Source organism: Lissotriton helveticus, chromosome 4_1, assembly GCF_964261635.1.
Source record: "Lissotriton helveticus chromosome 4_1, aLisHel1.1, whole genome shotgun sequence".
Lineage (NCBI taxonomy): Eukaryota > Metazoa > Chordata > Amphibia > Caudata > Salamandridae > Lissotriton > Lissotriton helveticus.
In genome coordinates, this window is record NC_136063.1 from 528,655,965 (window position 1) to 528,677,897 (window position 21,933).

General features: G+C 43.5%; 1 protein-coding gene across 1 annotated transcript in view; it reads right to left on the reverse strand.

Annotated features, from left to right (window-relative positions):
* LOC144828023 (uncharacterized) overlaps window positions 1–21,933 on the reverse strand; it is a 1,462,897-nt gene that overhangs the window by 377,303 nt on the left and 1,063,661 nt on the right. The window lies entirely within an intron of this gene.

A 21,933-nucleotide genomic window follows, 5' to 3' on the forward strand; every position in this document is an offset into this window, starting at 1 on the left:
TGATAAAATAAGTTTCCACATTAAATAAAAATGCACTGCATAATAAGTTTGAATGTACTATGGTTTAGAACATTTCAGCGATCCATATGGATAACCCAATTACAACCCCTTATTTTATTATACAACATATTCAAGTGCTAGATGGACAATCACTTCAGTACGTCTACAAACCATCCCCCACAGACACCATCCTACTTGACACATTGAAAAACAAGTGGGGAAAGTGACAGTGGCAGGTAAACAGCTTGTTGATTGTGTATAGTAAGATGTATACCTCATTCCTGTGGAGAAGTGTGGCTCACTGGTTAGAGGCGGCAGACCCTGAAGCAGAGGTCAGACCCGGGACCAGGGTTTAATTCCCGACGCGGCAGGGTCTTGAGCCCAAATATCCACGGACTCGATAATTCTCGTTTCGGTGCCTACTCGAGTCACAGGTTCACACTCTGCAGCTCTGGGCATTAGCTTGCTTAATCTCCACTACGGCCCCCCGCGGCAGGATGCCTGGCTTTCACCTTGGGGATGCCCAGTACAGTTATCTCACAGGGAAAAACCAGGACGGGTTCCCAAGGCAAGCGCCGAGATGCCTACGGGTAATCGAGCGCTATATAAGAATGCTTAATAATAATAATAATAATTCCTCCACTGATGTATTGATAAACGTTTGCACTTAGTTATAAAGTATTACAATTCCTTCATCTGTGATACTGCATACTGCAGTCTGTCTTGGATATCTATTAAACAGCATCTTCGTTGGGATGTACAAAGAAACGGCTAACATGCTTGTATGAAAACCACCAGCCATTTGATTGACACGGAATGGGTATGAGACAATATGGATAGGTAATGAGAGCGTCTACTATAATGTCACAAAAGGTTATCTGGACAACTGTATCACATTACACACAAATTACCCACACACCTTTGAGGTTGACCTGGATTATAGTGTTCAGATAGAAATCAGATATGACTTTGTATCATAATTTCTTGTTTCACATACTGCTTTGAATCTGTTGAGATCATTTTGAGATTGTGATTTGTGTTATTGTTTTCTCAATCTTGGTTTAATTTTTTTGTTGATACATTGTACCACAACATAGCAGGTTTCCGGAGAATGAGTATGATGTATTAATAGAGGTGAATATGCAAGGAAGAGCTATGATAGTGGAGTGGATTCACAAGTGTGATGCAATTTTTAGAGAGGATATACATTCTATTAATACATCAGATACAAACTTATACTGTAATCTTGATAGTGTAGACACTTGGATACTGAAGGTATCCGAGTAGATGATATTACTTCTAATCATGGTCTGTATAGGAGGAAGGGGTGAGGGGGTGACTGATGTGAGGGACCAGATGGTTTTAAGGATAATTTTCACAATATGCTAGTGCCTATGCAATTCTGATGTCATGTGCTGAACCAGCTGGGATGAGTTAATTGAAGACTGGAAGCATCTAACTTAAAGCCAGGTTTCAGTGGCCAATATTGCATTTATCTTGCTGTATATGACAAGATCTGCTCTAAAATATGCACATTTATATTTGAGAATAGGCATTAATTATCTTCCAGGAATCAAACTGTGGTGGACGTGTTATGGTTAGAGTGTATCATGGATTAAAGGGGCCAGTGAAAGAAGGCAGCTGGGGTGAGGATTGGGTGATATCAGGAGCCTCAGTGAAAACTCCTTGAGTTAAAATAATCAGTCTATTCCAGTACTTAATATTTAGATATCTATTTATGCATTTTTGTTGTTTTTATCCGTCTCCACATGAAGTGAAATCATTTGACTTTTCCCATCATACAACTCCACAGGAAATGACATTGCTGAATTGCTCATCATCTATCTGTACAGGATCTGACATCACTGGTTTTCACCAAAACATTCTTTAAAAGGAAGTGGCAGACAAAAGGACTACATTCCCCATCATCCATCATCTCAGCAAGCGGAATTACTACATTTCCCATCATCTCACTGCACAGGAAGTACCATCACTGTATTTCTTATCATCCATCTGCTCTCTCTCTACTTCTATTAACTCTTCAAGGCATCACAATAACAGGGAATCACAAGCAATGGGCGGACACAGACAAGGGCATTCTTAGTTTAAGACTGTTAGGGCCAGGAGAGCCATGGGCACTGAATGTTACATTTAAAGTATAATCACGTGGCTCACCTAGCACCCAATACTGCCAGCCCTCACAATCACACCAAGACCTAGATGACCCAAACACTTATTTAGCAATTACACAAGATATAGCCCTAACTTCGTACACATCCCACTAACTGCCATACACAGTAAAGCTGCAGAACACACATTCCAACTCATGTTCATTAACACGCGCTCTGTAGTACTCCATGCACCAGGCATCACAGACCTCATCACCTTTGACAAGCTTGACACCCTCTTTATCACAGAAATGTTGTTCACTACCACAACCTCACATATGCTATATGTCCTTCTTCCCACAGGCTACATACAGCAACCATTGTGTGTACCACACACATAAGAAGGGAGAAGGCCTCACTGTCACCCATAAATCCTCCGAGTCATACACACTTGGCAAGCAAGAAACACCGAACTTCAAAGAGCTGCTGGTGTGCAATTTCCCCCTTTCTGCACTGCAAACCACCACCTTGAACTTCATCTACAGGCCCCCCCGGCAGAACAAGGACTTCATTAATGAATTCTCAGATGTCCTCACTACCTCATCTATCCAACACGGCCACACCACCCTCTTGGATGACCTCAACTTCCCAGACAACACAAGCTCAAATACAAGATACACCATCCTGAACCTCGACACAACATTGTACATCATGTCGCACTATGAACACACTCCAAAGACCAATTATTTGACCAGGTCTTCTCATTATCACCAACAATCCAATTCAAACCACCCACACCTCTGGACTGGACTGACAATTTGACAACCCTATCTAGTGCTCAGCTTACTAACAGCAAAGCAAGTTCAAACCAAAAGAGAACCTCAAACTTTCAAATATTTCTCCATAGACAATCTGTCTGAACTCAACTCCCACCCTTGCAACTTCATGTCTGACACCAACCACATGAACACCTTTTCTACAGCTGTTTGAAGATCCACACCTCAATAAAAAGATGCAATTGTAAGTCAATACACCCTGGCACTCTAAAGGCCTTGCTATAAATAAATGATCTATCTACAAACAGGAAAAAAAATGGAAGGAAAACACAACTCCCAGTGACTTCATGGTAGCGGTGCCCCTCTGAGTCATCAAAAGCATGTATTAATTAAGAATAGATGAAACCAAAATAATCGATGTATTTCAACTTGATCACAGAATTAATTGTCACTGTAACATACTGATTTTCTTTGATTCATAGGGGATATATACTTCATTGCATTTCGCCATACACTAAAGAGGATTTTGTCTTTTGAAAATTAATAGTGATTCAATATTGGCACCTAGTAATATCATAGATTCCCTTTGGCTGCATGAAATTTTGGATCGCTGTTCTGCTGCCTTTTAATATATGTTTTCTATGCTTATGTTTCGCACTTATTGCGTCACAGAGTTATATGTACTACATATACCAAAATCACTTGAAGTAAAAAAAAGAGAGCTGAGACCAATAATATCCTGCTGGAACAGGAAAAGAGTGATGTATGATCAAGTCCCCGGTTAAAATGCGTTGTATATTTTGGTGGTACATCTATTATTTATTAGTACTGTGTATTTAATGACTTGAAGCAGCACCTGTTTTTGCAGTTGGACATTAACCAAGAGTGGCCCCCGTAGAGGAAGGCAGCACGTAGTGGGCAGAGGATTGCACGAATTTGGAAACTTTTCGATTACCATATATATTTACAGTCACCACTGTGTAGTTATATTTAGGACCACATTCTCAGGATTTTTTTTTTGTTGCTAATAACTTTGGCGCCATTTGATGAATTTTCACACAACTTTATAGAAGAAAGCTCATCTTCCTCAGCTACTTCCAGGAAAGTAAAGTGTACCCTTACTCCATTGAATTTGTTATAGGGGGCACAATGTGGGCCTCCGCCCGTGACGAAAAATAGTTTTTTTCTGGCTCAAGGCCCTTGACTCCTGCTAGAGCCCCGCTGAGCTGCGCTGGCTACCACAAGAGACTGTTGGATCAGAAACCCCATTAAAAAAAGGGGGCATAGGTGTTTGTGATGGGTTGGTTATGTATTCAGGGCCTGGTCGCAGGCCGTGAGTGGTGGGGCGTTGGCTGCTGGCTGCCTGGGGGGGGGGGGGAGGGGGTTGAACACAGATCAGTTTAAATATAACATTTCAAATTAACAAAACCTGAAATCTACAAGTTACAATTAGCTGAAGTAACTATAACTCACGCCTCGTCATGCACTGCGTTTGATCTAACATATTACATCACTTATGACATGTCCATATAACATCACTGATTGCATCCCTCATGACGTCTAAAATGATATCACTGATGTCACTGAAAGCTAATTTTAGTGACTTTCAGTGTTTGTTTTAGTTTAAACTGTTAAGTTTAAACTGACATTTTCACCTAATTACAAAGTCCCATTAACCTAAGTTCATTTCAATACATTTCCAAGGTATTTTCATGCAAAAGTGAGATGCTACTACCATATCGAAATATAACATCAGTCTAGGCTTTGGGGTTTTTGGGTGCATGCATACTCAAACATGACAAAATATGTATGTAGACGATGCTGTTTATATACTTTTCTCTATGCACTGGAGTTTGACCTTTTATTCCTATTATATGCAGTTACATAAATATTGAAGAAAATGAAAAAAATAACAACTATTACAGTCTGTTGGTCTGGATCCTCTCTACATGGTCACCCCAGATTTAGTGTTCTTTTGCTTAACCTGTTTTGTGGTGGCATTTTCAGCCCTTGCTTTAAAATCCCCAGTACACCGTACTACATGTACCTAGGGCCTGTAAACCAAATGCCAGTAGTGGGTTGCCCCATTGTGCCACTTGCTAAAGTAGTGCTGTAGAACATGTCTCAGACCTACCACTACAGTCCATTTTGACGTGCCAAAATAAACATTTTGCCAGGCCTAAACCTTCTTTAGGGCCTAAGGTAGGCCCTAAAGGCTCCTAGGCCGGTGTGCATGGCATTTAGAAAATAGGACGTGTTCTTACGTTTTACATGTCCTGGCAGTGAAAAACACAAAGGTTTTTTTCACTGTTGCACGGCTATCTCTACCATAGACTAACTCAGGGTAACCTTATTACACTTAGTAAGTGAAAACTTATTTTTTTATTTTTTATTTATATTAAAACAGTTTGGGAACAGATAAAGAAATGTTTTTTTTAACTCATTTAAATTGTAATTTAAACTCCACTTTAATGGTAGAAACGGTTTTTAAGTTGCTGTTCTCAAAAAGCCACTTTTAGAAAGTTAGTTCTTTTGTCCAAACTAAGGGGCCTATTAGGATTGCGGTTTTTCCGCATCCTCCGGGCCGGCGGTAGCCACCGCCGACCCAGAGGATGCGGAAAAACCGCAGCAGACCCACCAGAGACCCACCGCCACATTAGGATGGCTGGTGGGTCCTGGTTTCCGTACGCAGCTATTCCGCCGCGGTTGGCTTACAACCGTGGCGGAAAAGCTCTAATATGGTGGAGGTGTCTCTCAGACACCGTCCACCATATTAGGAAATGCTTGAAAAGATGCTTTTCCACGGCGGATTTTCCGCCGTGGAAAAGCATGTGGAACTTCACTGCGGGGGCCCGTTGCGGGCCCCCTAGGTGAAGGGGGGGTGGGGGTGCACATGGGGGGTACCTATGGTACCCCCCTGCATTTGTATGCAGAGATCGGCAGGCACTGCGCGGTGCCTGCCGCTTTCTGCATACAAAAGCAAAGTATGCATTTTTTACATTGCGGCGGGTGCAGCTTGAAGCTGCATCCGCCGCAATGTTAAGGATAGAGGATGTGACCGCCACCCTGGCGGTCACATCCTAATCTTCACGGGGGAACGCCGCTGCCCATGCGGACGTTCCCCCCTACTCTATGGTGGCGGACGGACTCAGGTCCGTCCGCCATCATAATCGGCCCCTAATTGTGCCTTTTGTCAGTGTCCAGGGTCACATGACTCTGAATGGCTCTCCTGTGGAGTGCTGTGTATTTCTTCCAGGCATGGAGACCAAAGAGCCAGGTTTTGGAGGAAGTGAGTCTTCCTGACAGGATGGCTGCGGAGGAGCTGCGCCCTGCCCTAATTATGCTTCAAAGGACCCTGAATGCAGCACACACAAAGGGATCTAACAACAGGCCTGCCCTTGTCTTTGTCCCAGTAGACAGTTTAGAACCAAATACAGGAGAGGGGGAAGCATAGCAGTAAGCCAGGGATTGCGGACTGTGGAGAGGTGTGGCTCACTGGTTAGAGGCGGCAGACCTGTAAGCAGAGAACGGCCCGGGACCAGGGTTCAATTCCCGACGCGGCAGGGTCTTGGACCAGGGTCAACGGACTCGATAATTCTCACCTCAGTGCCTACTCTAACCAGGGAACACACTCGGTAACTCTGGGCATTAAGCTTGCCTCATCTCTACAACGGCCCCCCACAGATGCCAGGGATGCCTGGTTTCACCCTGGAGATACCCAGAAAGGGACCATCTCACAGGGAAAACCAGGACGGGTTCCCCAGCGGTCTACAGCGCCAGGCCACTCGGGTAGAGTAACAGTGCGCTTTACAAGTATCCAACATTTACATTTACATTGCCCCTCCCACATAGGCTGGCACTAGGTATAAATTGTGGCACCTTCAGAACCTCTCATAAGTACACTCCTGGACGTGTAGAAGATTCAGAAGAAGGACTGCCCTGCGATCTGAAAAAGGGCCTGCTTGCCTTGAACACAGAATAAGTGACGCCAAAGTTCAGTTGGCAGACCTCCTGTTTGAGTTACATGGACATAACAAGCTTCCAGAGGCCTCCATGCAACTGCCCAGCTCAGTCTCACCACCAGGACCTGCCTATGTCTTGCACTGACATCTGATGGTGTGAGTCCCGATTCCCAAGAGATGAATCGGAGGTCATCTTGAACTCTTGGTTGGCATCATAAAGTACTCCTCTTGCTTGAAATCAACAAGAAACAAGCTACAGGTGAAAATCCAGATGTTTGGGGCACTTCACAACCACATGCAGACTCCTCGTGTCAGCAACGGCCAACATGTTTCCCACCAGCGTGAAGTCCTGGTAACAATATGCTCATCCTGCCAAATATTGACCACCCGTGTCGACAGCCAGCGCAAAGATATCACTTCTTGTGCTGACACTGGACTCCTTGCTGCTTCCGCCAGTGTGAAGTTCCAGGTGATGCTCCTCTTGTGGACTTGGACTTTGAAAAGATAAAATCTTCAGCAGGACAAACTTGGTCCTTGTATCCTACCCGCATGCAATCACTAAACTTGCGACTTTGACCAAATCCAGCATGACCAGATAAAAGTGAGTGGAGCTTTGAGCTTCTTTGTTCTATTTTTACCTGAAAATGTAAAAGTTCATAACTCAGATGCTACTGATAGGAGTTATTTTGATGCAGTATCCATTTATTTATTAAAATGTATTCTATTTTTTTAAATTAAATTTAGGATTTAACTTGTTCAACCAATCAATTTAACCTGTTATTACATCCTTTACTGAAACCAGGACCCAGGTAAGTAGATTCAAGACTTCATTGTAGATAAATGTTCAAGGACCACAAGCTATTCCAGCCAACTCCAACCGTTATTTGCTCCTTTGCTCCAACCATCTGGAATTCCATTAGATCCTTACTGTTTTACCATACAAAGTTTCACCTTTACAATCCTAGGATTCCACCCAGTAGAGGAGCAATATACCTGACCTGAGGAGCACAACTTGTGGAGGGTCAGGAACTCGCTGCAGCTTGGTCCAGGGCTGGTATAGGTTCATTCAGAGCAGCAGTCTAGCAGAGTGGCAGTCTTTTCAGCAGTAATCACACACAAGGGGTATATAGAGTACATAAACAAAACGAAGGGAAATTCCCAAATTTGGAAAAACTGCCCTCACTCACATACCGAAGTATGTGACATGCTTCATCATAGGGCCTGCTACAAACGCCCTGGTGTAGCCACATCCAGGGCGGAGCATTAGGGAGGGGGAAAAAATTATAAATTCCACGTTACAAGACGTACAACATAATCAGTAAATACGTACAACGAACAACAAGCATGAGTGATATGACGTGCAAATGAACACCTCGTGGATCTGATTAAAGTGCGACAAAAAATAGTGCAGTAAGGGAAAATGTTAAAACTGATTAGGGGTGCCAATAGAAAGAAATACTTTATTAAACCCAATTAAGGTACCCTTATCAGAATTAGAAGATAAAGAGGATGGGAAAATGTCTTATTGAGAAAATGAAGTTCCTCAAGACTTCCCTCCTACCACTGCTCGAGTCAACATGTTTCGACCGTTTTCCTTACGCCCCGTAGGGTCATTTCAGTCTTCCTCAGGACTGTCGCAGTCAAATCCACTAGTTTCCCATGCCGTAATCCTGCCAATGGGTTTTCCCGAATGGAGAAGGTCTCATGGATCCATACTCTTCGGGTCTTTTAATTATTCAGTGGAGAAGATGTCCCCTCAGACCGGGGAGAACATTCACTGGAAAAGAGTAAGGAATAATGAAAATGCAGATGGGAACAGAAGGACGTCCCTCAACAGATTACCCAACTCCACCCTGAGATTAATAATTCACTCGGGTCTTTCTCCAAGTATGCTAGTTGTTTGAACACAATTCCGCATCCCACTCATATATATGTGTCATTAGAGTCAGGATGGTTCCAATCAGCCATCCCCAAGACTTACTTCAATTCATAATTGGAAAGTCTAATAAACGATAAGATCATAAATCAAACACCACATTCACGAGACCTTGACCCAGCCTAGGAACCCATGAACCCGCGTGTGCTCCACCCGTCACCCATCAATATCTTAGGCGCATAAAAACACTTACCGAGTTTATGGACTACATAAACTCGAACTGGTGTCCGTCCGGGAGGTCTGCCCGTGAACACAATCTGAAAGGGATAAAGCATGCGTGGTAAATAGCCGCATCCCCTTCTGCTGTAGCTTCGGCGTCCCATATTACAGATTAGGCGCCATGATTTAACAGAGCTCCCCCCGTTAACCTTACCGTTCAGTATAGCTCGACCTGCCCCCAATTCGTCTGGACCAAATGACACCGCGTAGACGAAAGACGCGGTGTCCCTTCCTGAATTTACCGATTGCTTCCGTCTGCGGCGTCTGACGTCCCAAAACGTTACTTTTCGGCTAGACTATCGGGAACTGTAGTAGTAATCATCACTCACGTACCCCGTCCATTGAACCCTCCTCCTAATTAAGTGGGGATAGCTAGCCCGATGAGAAATCATTAGAATTCTGACTTAGAGACTTCGATAAGGTCAGTAGACTGCGGGTTAGCCCATTTCAATATGTGCAAGATTACAGGCGTATGTTATGTTCCCAAATCGAGGGCCGTTAAAAGGGGCTACCCACCATGTGTGATGGCGATCGACACCAGTTTCAATATCGCTCTGCCCACAGTTAGTTCAAGATAGAATGAACTGTAGGCTATAAGCACATATTGAAATAGGCTAACCCGCAGTCTACTGACCTTATCGAAGTCTCTAAGTCAGAATTCTAATGATTTCTCATCGGGCTAGCTATCCCCACTTACTTAGGAGGAGGGTTCAATGGACGGGGTACGTGAGTGATGATTACTACTACAGTTCCCTATAGTCTAGCCGAAAAGTAACGCTGACGCCTTGACGTCATGACGTTTTGGGACGTCAGACGCCGCAGACGGAAGCAATCGGTAAATTCAGGAAGGGACACCGCGTCTTTCGTCTACGCGGTGTCATTTGGTTCAGACGAATTGGGGGCAGGTCGAGCCGTACTGAACGGTAAGGTTAACGGGGGGAGCTCTGTTAAATCATGGCGCCTAATCTGTAATATGGGACGCCGAAGCTACAGCAGAAGGGGATGCGGCTATTTACCACGCATGCTTTATCCCTTTCAGATTGTGTTCACGGGCAGACCTCCCGGACGGACACATGTTCGAGTTTATGTAGTCCATAAACTCGGTAAGTGTTTTTATGCGCCTAAGATATTGATGGGTGACGGGTGGAGCACACGCGGGTTCATGGGTTCCTAGGCTGGGCCGAGGTCTCGTGAATGTGGTGTTTGATTTATGATCTTATCGTTTATTAGACTTTCCAATTATGAATTGAAGTAAGTCTTGGGGATGGCTGATTGGAACCATCCTGACTCTAATGACACATATATATGAGTGGGATGCGGAATTGTGTTCAAACAACTAGCATACTTGGAGAAAGACCCGAGTGAATTATTAATCTCAGGGTGGAATTGGGTAATCTGTTGAGGGACGTCCTTTAGTTCCCATCTGCATTTTCATTATTCCTTACTCTTTTCCAGTGAATGTTCTCCCCGGTCTGAGGGGACATCTTCTCCACTGAATAATTAAAAGACCCGAAGAGTATGGATCCATGAGACCTACTCCATTCGGGAAAACCCATTGGCAGGATTACGGCATGGGAAACTAGTGGATTTGACTGCGACAGTCCTGAGGAAGACCGAAATGACCCTACGGGGCGTAAGGAAAACGGTCGAAACATGTTGACTCGAGCAGTGGTAGGAGGGAAGTCTTGAGGTACTTCATTTTCTCAATAAGACATTTTCCCATCCTCTTTATCTTTTAATTCTGAGAAGGGTACCTTAATTGGGTTTAATAAAGTATTTCTTTCTATTGGCACCCCTAATCAGTTTTAACATTTTCCCTTACTGCACTATTTTTTGTCGCACTTTAATCAGATTCACGAGGTGTTCATTTGCACGTCATATCACTCATGCTTGTTGTTCGTTGTACGTATTTACTGATTATGTTGTACGTCTTGTAACGTGGAATTTATTATTTTTCCCCCCTCCCTAATGCTCCGCCCTGGATGTGGCTACACCAGGGCGTTTGTAGCAGGCCCTATGATGAAGCATGTCACATACTTCGGTATGTGAGTGAGGGCAGTTTTTCCAAATTTGGGAATTTCCCTTCGTTGTGTTTATGTACTCTATATACCCCTTGTGTGTGATTACAGTTACTGTAGGGAGTCTGGGGTATTGGAGTTTAAATTATTTTGGCCCTCTCCCCTTTTGTGTGTGTATCAGTCTTTTCAGCAGCACAGAAATTCTTCTTTCTGGCAGAGTATCCACAAGTCCAGACGTGTACTGAAAGTTAGTGTCTGAGGTCCAGTATTTATACACAGTTGTGCCTTTGAAGCAGCGAGAAGATTCTAGATGCATGCTTTAGAAGTGCACAGATGCCCTGCTGTCCTGGCCCTGACTCCAGACTAACTACAGGAGGTATACAGCCCTTTGTGTGGCGACAGGACACAGCCTATCCAAGTGTAAGTGGGGTTGGGTCCAGCTCTTCCCTCCCATCCTGACAATGATGGCCCACCCAGTCACAACTAAGCTCCCTATTGTGTGTGGCTGTCTAGGAGGAATACCCAAAGCCCAACTGTTGGCCACACCCAGTCATGTGACCAAGAGACAGGCTGCAAGCACCAAATGGCTTAGGTAAGAGAAAAAAACAACTTTCTAAAAGAGGCATTTGCAAATTCATAACTTAAAATCTGACTTCACCATAAGTAAGGATTTTAAATTTTAAATCCATGGACACCAAACATGAACTAACTACCTGTTCCCATTTAGAAATTACACTTGTAAAAAATAACAAGGTTATTCCTTAATGAATTTAAGATTTTATCATTACCAGGACATGTAAGACTTAAAAGTACAAGTCCAACATACATTGCACCCGGCTCTTGGGGCTGTCCAGGGCCTACCTTAGAGTGACTAGTATGTATTAAAAAGGAAGCTTTTGGACTGGCAGAAGGTTTATTTTGACAGGTCAAAATGGCAGTTTAAAACTGCACACACAGGTTGCAATGTAGGCCTGAGACATGTTTAAAGTGCTACTTAAGTGGGTGTCACAATCAGTGCTGCAGGCTAACTAGTAGTCTTTAATTTACTGGATCGGGAAACAGATAGGGCCACTTTACTAGGGACTTACAAGTATATTAAGTATGCCAATTGGGTATAAGCAAATTCCACCATGTTTTAAAGAGACAGCATAAGCACTATAGCCCTGGTTAGCATTGTCTTGCAGCGCCCTCCGTGGGTTGTTGCACTGGTGCTCTTGAGGCAGGGTGGGTCTCGTTTAGGCACCACTGAGAGCCAGAAGGGATAGCATTCAGCGTTTTGTTTTGTGTATTTTTAAATAATCATCAGCCTCCCCAATCCTAACTACCAAAGTGTCCTTTGCAAAGGGCCCGAGAAGTACTGAGATAGGGGCCGGTCACTGCCTTTAAGGTAATGTTTGCCCCCTGTTGATGCGTGCCTCTTGAGTCTAGGATAGATTTAGATCCCATGGGCTCTGATAAAGGTTCTCCCCCGTTTTATTCATAAAAGCCCTCACCATTCTCGGAGCACTGCTAAAGGCATGTTTCAAGCTGCTTTTCCCAGCGGGGCCACCACTGGAATCTATGAAGCACTGGAACTGCGTGATAATGACAAGACTACCCACATGGGGAAAGGTAATTCATCCTTATTGTGGCCCTTCACATTGAGCAGCTCTTATGGTTCAATACAAACATCTACCATAACTACAGACATACACACATAGGATCATACTTTGTCTTTATAAATACTTCTCCATGGAAGTGGGTGCCTTACAGTGTTTCATTGGCGTGCTTCTCTATCTGTGGAGTCTTGCCTTAAAAATACCTGTTATGTAAATGTAAATGTACAGGAATTTATATAGCGCAAATCACCAAGCGGTTTCTAAGCGCTTGCTTAGGGAACCCGTCCTGGTATTCCCCTGTGAGATAACCCCGGCAGGGTATCCGCAAGGTGAAAGCCAGGCATCCCGCCGCGAGGGGCCATTGTGGAGATTAAGCAAGCTATTGCCCAGAGTCGCAGAGTGTGAACCCGTGAATCGAGTAGGCACCGGAGCGAGAATTGTCGAGTCCATGGACATTTTAGGACTCAAGACCCCGCCGAGCTGGGAATTGAACCCTGGTCCTGGGCTGACCTCTGCTTCCAGGTCTGCCTCCTCTAACCAGTGAGCCACACTTCACCACTGGTGTGCTGGTATCTTGCATTTGTGCTGCAATAGGTTTCGGATTTACGCGAGTTTCAGCTAGTGGCATTGTAAATGACAATGGCTTATATTCATGTTTCAAAAATGAAAACAAAAATAAAAGGTATTATCATTTGCAATGTCAATAGCTGGAACTGGCAAACCGAGACCTATTACATTGCAAATGCTTGTTTTTTAAAGGGTCACGGGTTTTCGGCCTCAGGGTGGGGGGTGGGGAAAGGGTTAGGGGTTGTTTTAAGGCAGTAGGGGGTAAGCTTTAGGGCTCAGGGGGTGGGGTAGTTTTTTGGTCAGGGTGGGATTTTAGGCCCAAGGGCCGGGAAGGGAAGGGGTAGTATTAAGGGCATGGTAGGTTTTAGGGCTCAGGGTGGTGGGTCTGAGGTAGGGGGATAGGATATTATGGTTTAGGGCAGGCATGGGGGGTCGGGTAGTGGTAATCTTTACCACGCATATCCCTTTACCAATTATGCCTTTTCAATGAAATTGTGAGGTAAAGGAATGCGTGGTTAAAATGCATTCTGGGTTGGATCCATGCATGCCTTTGTCATACAACCAGCACAACTGCTACTGACTCAAGAAGAGATTATACATCTCAAAGGACCCCTACAACAGAGCAGCCCATAAAGCAGCCCTCCACACCTACCATCTGTGCCTCATGGAAGCCAAAAGAGCAGGCATCAGCAACTGCATCAACACCACAGCCAGCCACATGAAGGAACTATTCAAAATTGTCAAAGAATTTGCCAACCCATCCGCCAGAGAACACCATCCATCCCTCCCAAGAGCTCTGCGATTCCTTCTCAGACTACATCCACAGGAAACTTGCCACCATCTACAACAACTTCGACCCCCAAACCACCACCTCACTTCAAAAACCTCAAACAACTAGCGAACACCAACCGAAAGATGACCACATGGTCTCCACTCACCACACAGACCACCTCAACCATCATACCGTCCATCCACGCAAGAGCACCCACTACCCCTGCCACCACCATTTCTTCAACTTCTGAGCCAACCCAATCAGCATGGAGCTCACCAACATCCCAAATACCTTCATCTCCATAGCAACCTTTCCAGATTGGTGGAAACACGCAGAGGTCAGACCCCTCCTGAAGAAACCCTCTATGGAATCCAGTGACATAAAAACTACCGACCCATCTCTCGTCTCCGTCCACCACTATGCGGCCAAAGTACTTGAGAAAGCCAACCACCAACAGCTCACAGAATACCTGAAACTCAACCACCTACTTCATGCCTCACAATCAGGATTCCACGCAAACCACAGCACTGAGACTGCACTGATCGCTGCCACAGATGACAACAGATCTCTCCTCCACCATGGAAGTGCTGTGGCCCTGATCCTCCTCGACCTCTCTGCTGAGTTTGACACTGTGTCCCACCATACCCTCATCAACAGACTCCACAACGCCTGCAAACAGTAAAATGCCATCAAGTGGTTAACTTCTTTCCTCTCAGGACGCACACAGAGCATCCGACTGCCTCCCTTCACCTCCTCACCCAAAGACATCACATGCAGCGTACCCCAAGGATCATCCCTCAACCCCCCTCTGTTCAACATCTACACAATCCCCCTCCCTACAATCATCAATTCGCATGGCCTCAACATAATCTCCTATGCCGATGACACCCAGCTCATATTCTCACTCACCAACAACCGCACAAGTGACAAATCTATCTTCCGTAGCACCACGGCCGACATAACCACCCTTAACTTATCTGACTTACAGGACCATATGTCATCCACTCCCAATAAAACCTCACATCTTCCCTCTATCCCTTCCAAAACAATAAAGTTATGCATGAGATCTCAAAAGCACAAACCTAACACACTCACCAAAACTAATTCACAAGAAAATAAGAAAAAGCACTTTTACTAATCCATCTTGTAACTTCTTACCCCAGGATCTGGAGTAGCGTGATACTTCCTGCAAAGTACTTCAATATCTCATCAGATGTAGGAAGCGCTATATAAGTACAGTTTATAATTACAATCCACAAAATCATATGGATCATGGTCAAAGCCATCATAAGCCACAGCCATACTTATGTTGCAGACAAGCTGACTATCTCTGGTGGTTCTTGGCACTTCAGCAGCCAGGAAACCATCAGATTGCAGCCAAAAAATAATAAAAAACAACAACAAGGCACAGGCCTTTTCCATTGATGCGCCCAGTATCTAGAACAACATCCACATATTCATAAGGGCCACGTCAACACTAGAGATGAACATGCTCCTCTTTGAGGAACAGAACTTCACAATGCATTAACCATCAACAAACCAGCTACTTCTACAATGCATTGTTTACGTTTTTGGACTTTGACCATGTAGATCACTCCACTGCTTTTTTGGCTAGGGTAATGCTATTGAAATACAACATACATACATAAAGCATGTTAGAGCACCTTACCTCAAGAGACAAATGACACCGATGTGCGCATAACAGAGAATGAATGAGAGGTTTTTGTAAAGTGCACAGCTACTCCTAGAAGTGTCTTAGCACTAAAGAGTGCAAAGAAAGACAGAAAAAAGTAACTCTAACTAACAAAACAGCCAGGTCTTCAGTTTCCTGTGAAATGCATACCAGAGGGGAAACTGAGTCGAAGCCTTAGCTGCCAAAAAGGAACAAAGGCAATCCCCTTCCTCAAATGCCTAACCAGCGGCACTACCACCAGCGCAGCTTTGGCTGAGTTCTCTTGACTCTCTTGACGGACAATAGAGCAAGAATCTTTCTGAGAGAATTGAATACCCATACAGCAGAGCATTACAGTTATCGGACAACTTAAGGACGGAGGGTGGAGTCTGGAATAAGAGTTGCAGAATAAGTGTGCTGCGGGAGGTTAAGTTAGACATTGCTTGTGTCAAATAAAAGAAAATGTCAGAAAATATCTGCATAGGATAGGGAAAACCCTGGGGCATTCATATATGTATCAACCTAAAATAAATAATGTTAAGAGGTGCACCAATTTAAATGAATAATTAAATCTGGACTAAGAAATGGGAGAGACAGTAACATGACAGCTGAGAATAATTTTGCATAGACAAGCAAGCTGGTCTGTACACCTTAGTGCCTTCCACATCATTTTAGTTTTGCAGTGGGGTATGTAGCACCATAGTGTACATGATTGCTCCCGAGGAACATGCCACCGAGAATGGGCTAACATTTTACTATAAACAGCTTTTGAACCTGTCCCCAGCCAAAACTCATGTTTTCTGGAGGGACATCAAGTCCTAATGGACACAACCTAACTTCCTCTGAATTCAATAACAAAGAAAGGGGTTGTTACTCAAATATAAGGAGATGCTGAGCTGGCATTCAGACAGTTGGGCTTTTTGCCTAGAGGATGAACAATTCCATTAGCGCACCTGGCGTCTCATCCTGCCAGTGTCAGTGTCAAGGTCACCGAGCCCCATTTCTGAACTATAAAGTGTTTCATGAGTCTCCATGGTACAAAAGGGTAGTCGAGAAAAAAATCAAAACGAGAACATGGCCAGTCCACACCGTCAAAGCCTAGAGAAGTCTAGGCAAAGTCGCTCTACTTACACCTGTGCCACTAACTAACTGACAAACATCTACACAAGATAAAAAGCTACATTTAAATATTCCAAACCTCAACATTTAAAATGCGCACCCTGTAGAACTGGTCCAGCCTTTACTTCTGCAGATTTCTACCCCTTCTTTGCCCTGGTTTAGGTTAGTGCGACGTACGATGTATATTTGACTTGTTTGTCCCTCAGAAACAAGTTTCCTGTGTAACATGGCCGTAAGGAAAGTGACCATTTCTCTCACTCATTTTAGAAAATGAACGAGTCTACACTGCTGCCCACTGCTCTCTTAAAAAGAGTTAGGCAACTGAATCCATGATTGTGACTTTAGTGTACTTAGTGGCAATGAACACCATAAAGCCACAACAAACAAAGCGAAACACAAAAGAGATGTTTTGTACATCAGACATAAATATTTACAGCGGAACATGGAATTGAAAATTAAGGGACGGATTTTTAAATGTCATTTATGATTCAAAGCTCCTCTTTTTGGTTTTTTTACTCACTAACAATGATATACCCCAATGCTGACAGAGATCCTGCTAACACCTGCCTGGCTTAAACCTGAAAAGGAATATTCTGCCTGATAGTAGTGCATGCTGAAACTGTTCCAGGTGCTATTAAGTCATAAAATAAAGCCATGCAATGCTGAAAAGACCCATGCATTGAGACATAAAGTTTTCACAGTAAAAAGCCACAATAGCTAAATAAATGGTGCTTAGAGCATATAAAGCAACTATGAATTCCAACAGCTTGAACGTTACCAATGCTGTCAGGGCACAGCTTCCTGAAGGTCCACCCAACCAGGACAGAATTGCTGTTGTTTGCATGAACACCAAACAAGCAACAGTACACACCTTGCTCAATGAGATTAAGCTTGGAAGCTTCGAACCCCATCTTTCACTGCAGAAAAAAGAAAGACAGCCTCGTATTAGCTATCTCCTCTGAAGATAGTGAAACCATTTCTTCTGGAAAAGAACTTCAGATTGTGGTATCAACCTGCTCCATGGCTTCCCTGACTCCAAACTGGAACCTTTTAAGGTCATCCTACATGTTGACCGTGTCTTATCCAGGGCCTGGTGTAATACGATCAATATCCTGATGAAACTCCATTTTCTACACTTGCCGGTCTGCACCATCTTGGGACATTAGTACTGCGCACAAGAAGAACTCATTCATAACAGAAGAGTGGAAAGAGTGTGCATCTCTATCTGGGAGTAAATTGAGAAAGAATGGTTTCTCAAGGTCTTGAAAAAGCAGGTCTTTAGTATTAGAGGCAAGACCTTTCTGGATGCAGTCCACAAGCGTTCAGTTCATTGTGCATTGTCATGGTTGTGTCTGACTCTACATATGGAGTGGATACACTTTATACCTAGTCATAACACAATAATGTAAAAACGGAACAGATGAGTGCTGCTGATTTGAAACAAAACTTGATCAATTATTCTGTACTGTATCTTGATATTGTCTAAATTCCCATTATCTCAAAAGTGGATTGACATTTGCTTGTGTTCATTAATGAACACACATTTAAGGGACGTTCTGTGATGTTGAGCTGCATACATTGTGGTTGGTCTAGCTTGGTTTAAGACAGGGCAGTGTGAGGATACTTATGAGGTGTCAGGTAGTAAAACAAGGAAGGTGGTAAATGTGTAAGACTTCATCAGGTGTGGCTCTTGCATGGACAAACTCGGTAGCATCATGTAAGATGTCTGTGGCATTCACAGCCTAACTACGAAGTAAGTGCAAAGACAGAGCTGTTATATATGCAACAGCAGACCAGATTGGTCTTGCAACATTTATCTGCCATTAGTTGAATGTATATACTTAGATACAGGGGTTTGCCTGTATATATGTATGCTTCATAAAAGGGGGTGGTGATGGACAGAGCATCTGAATTAAGCAGAACACTCCTACCCAGTCAAAAGATCAGGGCTTTATCCATCACCGTTTTTTAGCTCACTGCACCATCCCAGTTCAGAACCTGGCTACATGCAAATTAGTCTGTCCCTGGCCCAGTGCATCATGGGAACAGGGCAGACCAAACTACCAAGCCAATTCTTTACTGGAAAGGAAACAAGCTTCCGGGGACCGGTTTCTGGCATTGCAGCCGTCTTCGGCCCGGCTTGCTTGAATCCTGATGGTGCAGTGAGCAAGGGACTCATGTCTGAGCATACCCTTCCACACTTGTAGTGGCCAAAACGATTCATAAAAGGGGGTGGTGATGGACAGAGCATCTGAATTAAGAAGAACACTCCTACCCAGTCAAAAGATCAGGGCTTTATCCATCACCGTTTTTTAGCTCACTGCACCATCCCAGTTCAGAACCTGGCTACATGCAAATTAGTCTGTCCCTGGCCCAGTGCATCATGGGAACAGGGCAGACCAGACTACAATAGCCAATTCTTTCACTGGGAAGGAAACAAGCTTCCGGGGACCGGTTTCTGGCATTGCAGCCGTCTTCGGCCCGGCTTGCTTGAATCCTGATGGTGCAGTGAGAAAGGGACTCATGTCTGAGCATACCCTTCCACACTTGTAGTGGCCAAAACGATTCATAAAAGGGGGTGGTGATGGACAGAGCATCTGAATTAAGCAGAACACTCCTACCCAGTCAAAAGATCAGGGCTTTATCCATCACCGTTTTTTAGCTCACTGCACCATCCCAGTTCAGAACCTGGCTACATGCAAATTAGTCTGTCCCTGGCCCAGTGCATCATGGGAACAGGGCAGACCAAACTACCAAGCCAATTCTTTACTGGAAAGGAAACAAGCTTCCGGGGACCGGTTTATGGCATTGCAGCCGTCTTCGGCCCGGCTTGCTTGAATCCTGATGGTGCAGTGAGCAAGGGACTCATGTCTGAGCATACCCTTCCACACTTGTAGTGGCCAAAACGATTCATAAAAGGGGGTGGTGATGGACAGAGCATCTGAATTAAGCAGAACACTCCTACCCAGTCAAAAGATCAGGGCTTTATCCATCACCGTTTTTTAGCTCACTGCACCATCCCAGTTCAGAACCTGGCTACATGCAAATTAGTCTGTCCCTGGCCCAGTGCATCATGGGAACAGGGCAGACCAAACTACCAAGCCAATTCTTTACTGGAAAGGAAACAAGCTTCCGGGGACCGGTTTCTGGCATTGCAGCCGTCTTCGGCACGGCTTGCTTGAATCCTGATGGTGCAGTGAGCAAGGGACTCATGTCTGAGCATACCCTTCCACACTTGTAGTGGCCAAAACGATTCATTAAAGGGGGTGGTGATGGACAGAGCATCTGAATTAAGCAGAACACTCTATCCAGTCAAAAGATCAGGGCTTTATCCATCACCGTTTTTTAGCTCACTGCACCATCCCAGTTCAGAACCTGGCTACATGCAAATTAGTCTGTCCCTGGCCCAGGAAGCTTGTTTCCTTCCCAGTATAAGAATTGGCTTGGTAGTTTGGTTTGCCCTGTTCCCATCATGCACTGGGACAGGAACAGACTAATTTGCATATAGCCAAGTTCTGAGCTGGGATGGTGCAGTGAGCTAAAAAACGGTGATGGATCAAGCCCTGATCTTTGGACTGGGTAAGAGTGGTCTGCTTAATTCAGGCACTCTGTTCATCACCACCCCCTTTTCTGTATATATGTATGCATCGCTTTTCAGTTATTGAATATATATATATATATATATTCACTGAAAAAACCATAGGTTTCAGGCCTTATATAGTTAGGAATTAGCATTTAAAAAAACCTTTGAAATTCACTGAAAAAACCATAGGTTTCAGGAGTTATATAGTTAGGAATTAGCTTTTACAAAACCTTTGAAATTCACTCAAAAAACTATACGTTTTAGTGGTGTTATAGTTAGCTGGACATTTTACTCATACAAAACCATTGAAATTGCTCCTATATAGTTAGTTGTACTAAGTATATATCGCGCACCCGCAATCCACTGCTGATGATGTCACATATTACATCATTCATGACATGGTCAGTGACATCACTGATGACATCTCAAATGACATCACTGATGACATCACTGATGACATCATCCAGTGAATGTGGTTTGCTTCGTTATTTAAATATGCATTATATATATAGCAATTTGCATTGAAGAATGAGTGGATATATAAATAAATATTTGGATGGAGGATTTAGTAGCAGTGTAATTGACTGTTTACTTGACCAATTTATAATGTCTCACTAAATATAGTGGATAGTGACTAAACTGTGTGAATATCTGTATCACTTTGTCAGTTGTTGTGTAAACTGATTCTACAGTTGGTTACTAGCTATGTGAAAGTCTATATTAGTTATTGATTAGTTAACTGAGTATTTGTATGGGAGTGTGAAAGTGTGTGTGGTTCGGTGGAGGGTGTGTGACTGTCCAAAGATGTGTGAATAGTTTATTTAGTAGATATATGAAGTTAAAACTACATGTTCTAACAGTTTGGGTGAGGGAATCTCTTTTTGGGTGTGGTGAGGAGCAAATATATTTCTCAAAGGTACAGGTCCAACAAACTAGAAAAATAAAAGGCAGTGTATGTGTCAGTTGTTGTATATAAATAAGTATACATAAGACACAATGATTGTGTGAGTGACTGTATGGATAACTGTATACTTGTAATAATGATTTTATAATTCACTAAGTATGACTTACTATCTAAATGAATAGAAGAAGTGGTGTTTGTATAAGTGTTTTGCTAAGTAAATATGTAAGTATGATCCATTGTTTGCATAAGTGAGTAGGATGACTTCATATGTGAATAGGATGCGTGCTGTTGTTTAATGTCGATATAGATGTATAAGTATTTTTGATAGTGTTCTATTGTTCATTGACATCATGTATGAGTGAATCCATAGGTAAGGGATTAGATGTGTGTATACATGTATGAATCACTGAGTGGATTTTTAGATACTTGTATTGCTGTGACAATGGAATAAAATATGATACTCTGTTTTTTACAAAGAGTGATGAAATATTGTAATAGTGTATGAAAAGGTGTATGTGATTGTCACGTGGATGATGTCATCAGTGATGTCATTTGAGATGTCATCAGTGATGTCACTGACCATGTCATGAATGATGTAATATGTGACATCATCAGCAGTGGATTGCGGGTGCGCGATATATACTTAGTACAACTAACTATATAGGAGCAATTTCAATGGTTTTGTATGAGTAAAATGTC